The sequence below is a fragment of the Zonotrichia leucophrys genome, chromosome 8 (genome assembly GCF_028769735.1).
Source record: "Zonotrichia leucophrys gambelii isolate GWCS_2022_RI chromosome 8, RI_Zleu_2.0, whole genome shotgun sequence".
Lineage (NCBI taxonomy): Eukaryota > Metazoa > Chordata > Aves > Passeriformes > Passerellidae > Zonotrichia > Zonotrichia leucophrys.
In genome coordinates this window covers 13433971-13440065 of record NC_088178.1, presented here as the reverse complement: position 1 = coordinate 13440065, position 6095 = coordinate 13433971, and the positions used below count along the sequence as shown (strand labels likewise).

The window sequence follows — 6095 nt, the reverse complement described above, 5'->3', positions numbered from 1 at the left end:
CAGTTGTAAGGGAGTGGTGCTGTACAGGAAGCATTTTATAAAGCACAACAGCATAAAAATGTTATGGCGGAAGAGCAGATCCATGGAACCACTATGGGCAGAAATCTTGTGCTCTAATGATAATGCAGTGCTAAGATTGTGTTACCAGCCCCCCTGCTCAGACCTGAAATAGTGCTCAGAAAATGTGAAATGAGATAGGGAAGCTGCAAATTCAGTACAGGCAGCAACAGTGAGACATTTCAGCAGGTGCCCTGTAGGGACTGGATTGGTGCCTTTTCATGATGGGAAAAAGAGAGGATGCATCCAGATGTGTAAAGTGGCTGCTTCCCAGAACACCTGGTGCATCCAGAAAGGTGTTACTCTGGATGTGCTCCCGAGTGGTGCACTGGAGCTGCTTGGTAACTAGTGACTGCCATAAGGTCACATTGAGCTCTACAGCTGAAGAGAGCAAAATAAACACATGCAGAACATGGCCATTTGATTTTAAGTACAGGAGCTGCAGAACAAGCAGACAACTGGACAACAAACACTTAAAGAATTATTCTAAAAGGCCTATAAGCCTCCTGAGGGCTATTAACAATACAGGTATTTTAATAAAGTTATCAGAAGCCCCACATATATCTCAAAGTAAAAAAAAGAGAATACTAAATCATCCTCAGGAGCTTATATCACTAGATAGAAACCTCTGCACAGGACCTCCACTGGACACTGTAACAAAATGGCCAGATGCTGGAAACAGGAAAGCCTGCTCAAATGAACAGTAGAGGAAAGTCCTTAAAACATGGCTGGCCAAACACAAGCAGGAAATTAAAAATCTCATAAAGAATTAGAAAAATGCCTTACAAAAGACTCTCAAGCTGTTGACAAAAAGCTCCTTAGTATATCAAACCCAGGAAATCAGTGAGACTACTTGACTGCAGCAGCATAACTGGGGGCACTCAGTGGAAAGCCCAGGCCAGGGATGGTTAGTGAATTCTTTGTGTTGGTCTCTGCCTGCTGAAGGTGCTGGGAAGATCTTTCACAGGAGTTTCTTATTTTCTGTGGGATGATGGCGGTGTGTTTTTTTATTTTTATTGTATTTTGTATTGGTGGTTGTTTGTTTTTCAGCAGGTGGGTCAGAGAAAATAAATCAGCCTGGAGTGAGTATCGAGAAGCTGTGCTACTGCATCATCCCATCCTTGCAGGAAGCTGGTGGGCTGTCAGTGTAATCCCGTCCATAAATTTGGTTCTAGAGGGTAACCTGGGAATTACTGACCAGTGTGTCTGATCTCCATAGGTGGGGGGATAGAATGTAAGAAAATATAGTGCAGAAGGTAATCTCACACCTGAGGAGATGCAGCTGTACTAATTACCAGAGATTAGGAACAGGCCTGCCCTTAATATGCCACAGCTGTGTCCAATAAGGATGAGTGCTATAAAAGAGTGGGTTAGCTGGTTGAGAAGCAAGCTGGAGTGTTTTGTCTGTGCTGTGAAGAAAGAGGAGTCAGTGCTGCGAGGAGCTGCCCATGAGACATCACCGAGAAGGTATGGGAGCTTTGCAATAAGATGACAGCATCCATACTTAGTGAGCTGGTAGCATCCCTTTGAAAGAATAACACTATTCAATATGTGGCTAATCATAAGTACCAGGTCCTTGCAATGTGAGCCTGTAGCCCAGAAAGCCAGCTGCCTCCTGGGCTGCATCACAAGCAGTGAGGCCAGCAGGCTGAGGGAGGGGATTCTGCCCCTCTGCTCTGGGGAGACTCCACCTGCAGTGCTGTATCCAGTTTTGGAGTGCTTAGCACAGAAAAGACATGGACCTCTTGCAGCAGGTACAGATGAGGCCATAAGGCTGATCAGAGAGCTGGAGTACCTGCCTTCTGAAGACAGGCTGGGAGAGTTGGGATTATTCAGCCTGGAAGTGAAGGCTCTGGGGAGACTTCTTAGCAACATTCCTGTACTCACTGGGGGTTTATAAGAAAGAGCGGCACAGAGTTCTTAGCAAGGTGTCGCAATAGGACATGTGGTATTGATTTTAAAGTAGCAGAGGATAGACTGAGACTAGAGATAAGAGCACTGGTGAGGCTGTGCCTCGAGCTCTGTGTCCAGTTCTGGGCCCCTCACTTCAAAAAGGACGTGGAGACGCTGTAACATGTCCAGCAAAGCACAGCAAGGCGTGAGAGCCATCACTTGTCTGATGGGAAATGGCTGAGGGAGCTGGGCTTGTTGAGTCTTGAGGATAGGAGGCTCAGGGGACCTCACCACTCTCTACAGCCACATGGAAGGAGGGTGGAGCAAGTTGGAGGCTGGTCTCTTCTGCAGTGAAAGGACCAGAGGAAATGGCCTTAAGCTGAGACGGAAGATTCAGATTAGATACGAGAAATTTTTTTTTTGCTGTTAGGGTAGTTGGGTTGCCCAGGAGATCGTGGAGTCACCACCCTGGAAATGTTTAAGGCACTGGGTAATACAGTTCTGGATCTGGCAGGGAGTAATACAGTTTAGTGGTTATGGTGGTGGTGCTGGACTGATAGTCAGACTGGGTGATCTTAGAACCATAGTCATCAGGGTTGGAAGAGAATGTTAAGTAAGCACACGGAAGTGGATGGTAGAAAAACGGAATGTACAACTGTTCACACAGTCCTGAAGTCCTTCAGCCCCCAAACAAGGGAACTTTTGAGGAAATTAGGGCCATTATTGCCATTTCTTTTTGAGTCTTGAAGTTTGGGAAGGGAAGAGAGCATAAAATGGGAACATGGCTATCAATGTAGGTCTTTAGTTCATCCTCTGTGCATATATTAATTAACTAACAAATAGAGAAACAAAACACAAAGTTGTGCTACTGGACCTGCAAACTTGAGAGAAATATACTTCCTACTAGTCTCTTCCTTAAATGACTTTTTAAGAAAAAAGATCATGAACACCAGCCAACTTTATTGTAGAGAACTCTATTGCAGCTAATTTTATGTTCTTTTCAGAAATCAAACTCTTGCAAATGAAAGTGATATTTGTGTTGATTCATTGGGACTATGGTGCACTGTGTGCATAAGCTTAATTGCAGAAATATTGCTACACAAGTACTATTAAATATTGACCACAAATATATGAGTTTATAGCTAGAAAGTGTGTTTTTCATTCACTTCTGCTGAAGTAATTTTCTTTCCTTTTCTCCCGTAGGCAGTGGTGTGATTTGTTTATAACATTATATGTGGGTCCCAAAACCACCCGATTGAGCAAATAGTTAAAGCAAAATTGACATTACTAATTATAAGTTTGATACCGAGGATTCTGTTTCTTTTATTAATGTGAGTATCTGTAAAATGCCTAGGCAAATCATCACCAGTAAGTCAATCTTCTTTAGCTGTTAGAATATGGCTTTTCTGAGGAAAAATAGATATAAATAAATTGAATTCAGGGTGTTTTTCAGAGCCTGGGTCTGACTGATTTGCCTGATTTTGTCATGTGAGGATACCGATGGACCTGGTTTCTTTATAACTGTGTTTGTATATTTTTTTTTTTTCTTGCATGAGTCTTTCTACTATGAGAAAAATGTCAAAATCTTGGTTCTTCTAAAGTGAAATTGAAGTTTTAATTTTAGAAACCCAACTAACCAAAAGCAAACAAAGCATCCTCTCTAATGTTTCAAATAAAGTTAACTTTCATTAAAAATATGTTGATTCTCTTAAGAGCTTGTGCAAAAAGATACTTTACATGGAAAAGTAGGCTGGATAGATCCTGAATGCTTATAGGACCTTTGTACTATCTCTGATGTTCTAGGTAATTCTATGTAAAGCCTCTAAACTTGCCCTTTGATTACAGTCAATAAGAGGCCAAAACCATTTGTTAGCCAGGATAGACAGTGCTCGGGGATGTGTGTGATGGCGGCACTGCTATTAGATCTGTCTGGTACCTTCGAGGCTCTTGGAAAGATATCTTGTAAAACAGGGAGTAAATAGAAAGTATTGAGCGTTAATGTGGTCATTTTCCTGGGTGCCCAATAGACTTCAAGTCATAAAAATGAGTAATAAGTTTTGAAAGAAAATAATTAATACCTACAATTTCAGAAATTACTCTGTTAATGGATGTTCTCGTCAATTAAACTTAATGGTCTGAAAAGTGTTATTGATTGCTTTGATGTTTTATCTAAACACACACAAAAAAGGGGGAAAAAAGTGATTTGTTTGATTTTATTTGGTGGCTATTTTCATGCCTGTCTGTAGTGTGAGGAATGCTGAAAGAAAGTTGTATCAGTCTTTTTTTAGTCTGTGAGTCTGTTTGCTCATGTAGTATGGCATGAGTGGACCTGGCTCCTCTGTGCAGGAGAGACTGATAAGATCATTTCAGGGAAATCTAATTATTCCTTGAACTGGAAACTTTCTTCTGCTGCGTAGTTGAGGGAAGCTTGCACACATCTTATGTACCGTTACAACTGGTTTATTAAATTAGAGATCTCTGTGACTTGAAGATCAAGTACTATATTATATGTACTTAGTATCCATAGGGCTTACTTTGACTTCATTATTTACTTGCTAGACTTGATAATTTTTTAGGAGATATTGGGTAATTCCTGTTCTTTTTTTCCGTATTTCTTTTTTTTTCCCCCCGATTTTGTTAGGTGATCCAATCAGAAAGTGGGTTTGGGTAGTGATAGGTAAGGGGATGATGTGGTGTGGCCACCTCCTGTGTTTGGCTTGCTGTGTCACTGAGTTTGGGGCAGGCAAAAGCACCAGTATCAGTGACTGAAGTTTATTCAGTTCATTCCTTCTGGTCCACAGACCATGCTAAGGTTGGTTGTCATCTTGTGCACAGAATTGTAAAGCTACTGGATGGGTAATGGTGACTAAAGCTACAGGAGGTATTTGTAAGCCAAACTTACATGTCAAGATATTTGTGTGGAGGCATGTTTGTAAATGGTGTATCTGTTGCTTTATCTGTGGTAACAGTGATTCATCATGTGCCTTTTTCCCATTTTTACTTTATGCCATGTCACCATCTCAAGCTGTTCGTTCCTTCATGTGCAGGAGGGGCCTGGAGATTGCATTTTGATGTTAAACATTACCTTTTTATGAACATTTTTATAATCTTTAATCAATTTTAGTTACCTGATCCTTCAATTGCACATTTTATTTCTGGTTTCTACTGTTACTGCCATTTACTTGGCAGAGACAGGAAGAAGATGGCTGTTTCATCTAGTTTATAACTTAGAAACTAATTTTGAGAAATAAAAAGCATATGCAGCTGATTTCTAGGGTTAACTGTATGGCCCTGACAACTGTCTGTCTCAGGAAATACTTAATAGGCTTAAAATCATGTGGTCTAGACTTTTAGGATTTTTATTTTTCTTTCTAATTCTGTCTGTGTTTGGGAATATAGAAGAGAAAGTTAGGCACTATAGATTAATTTGACTGCCTCCTTTTTAGTGCATTTGAGAAGTACTTGACAAAGCTTTCTCCTGTATCTATTTAGAGATTGGGTTTTTGGAGTAGAGGCTCTGACAAGTGATGACTTGTGTTGGATATGTTATGCTATCCCTGCTAGAACTAAATTTCCAGCTATTTCCCCACCATTAATTTCCCTGTACTTTTCCATCTGGTATAAAAATCTCATCCATCCCCTGTCAAGAGACCAAAGTAGAGTAATCGAAACTCCAGCTCTGCTCTGCTGAGACCACAGGGAGGCAGCTGCTGAACTAAGTCAGAGGGTGCTCACGTTTTGCCTGCCAGGAGGTGCAAGAAACACTGAGTGACATCCACTCAGTGATTTCTGGCATTTCTCCTTCCTAAATGCAAGGCTACCTGCCAGCATCTCTTCCTTCTGAGCTATGATGCTGTGCCCTTGTGGTTGTGAATAGTGCCTGGCACCTGCTCAGTCTTTGTAAAGAGCTGCTTTAAAAACAATACCTTGTTTGTTGCATTCATCTCTGACTTACAGCAGTGACCTTGCTTATACCCACATCTTGTTACAGTTTATTTTCAAAAATCTTTGATCTTCTTTGGTACATCTGTTGGAGGAGCACTAGTCTGCAGACTCGTGTGTAGGATATATCAACTGGCAGCTGAAGATACAGAGCAAGACTGTGCTAGCTTCTTCTTGTAATTCAGAGTTAATTCATTACCCTG

The 6095-nt window shown here is 41.1% G+C and overlaps 1 long non-coding RNA gene across 1 annotated transcript in view; it reads left to right on the top strand.

The window, feature by feature from the left end:
* Positions 1-1454: 1454 nt before the first annotated feature.
* LOC135451138 (uncharacterized) overlaps positions 1455-6095 on the top strand; it is a 175282-nt gene continuing 170641 nt past the window's right edge. Inside the window, exon 1 of the long non-coding RNA XR_010441228.1 lies at positions 1455-1524. This is a non-coding gene — a long non-coding RNA (uncharacterized LOC135451138). The remainder of the gene's footprint in view (positions 1525-6095) is intronic.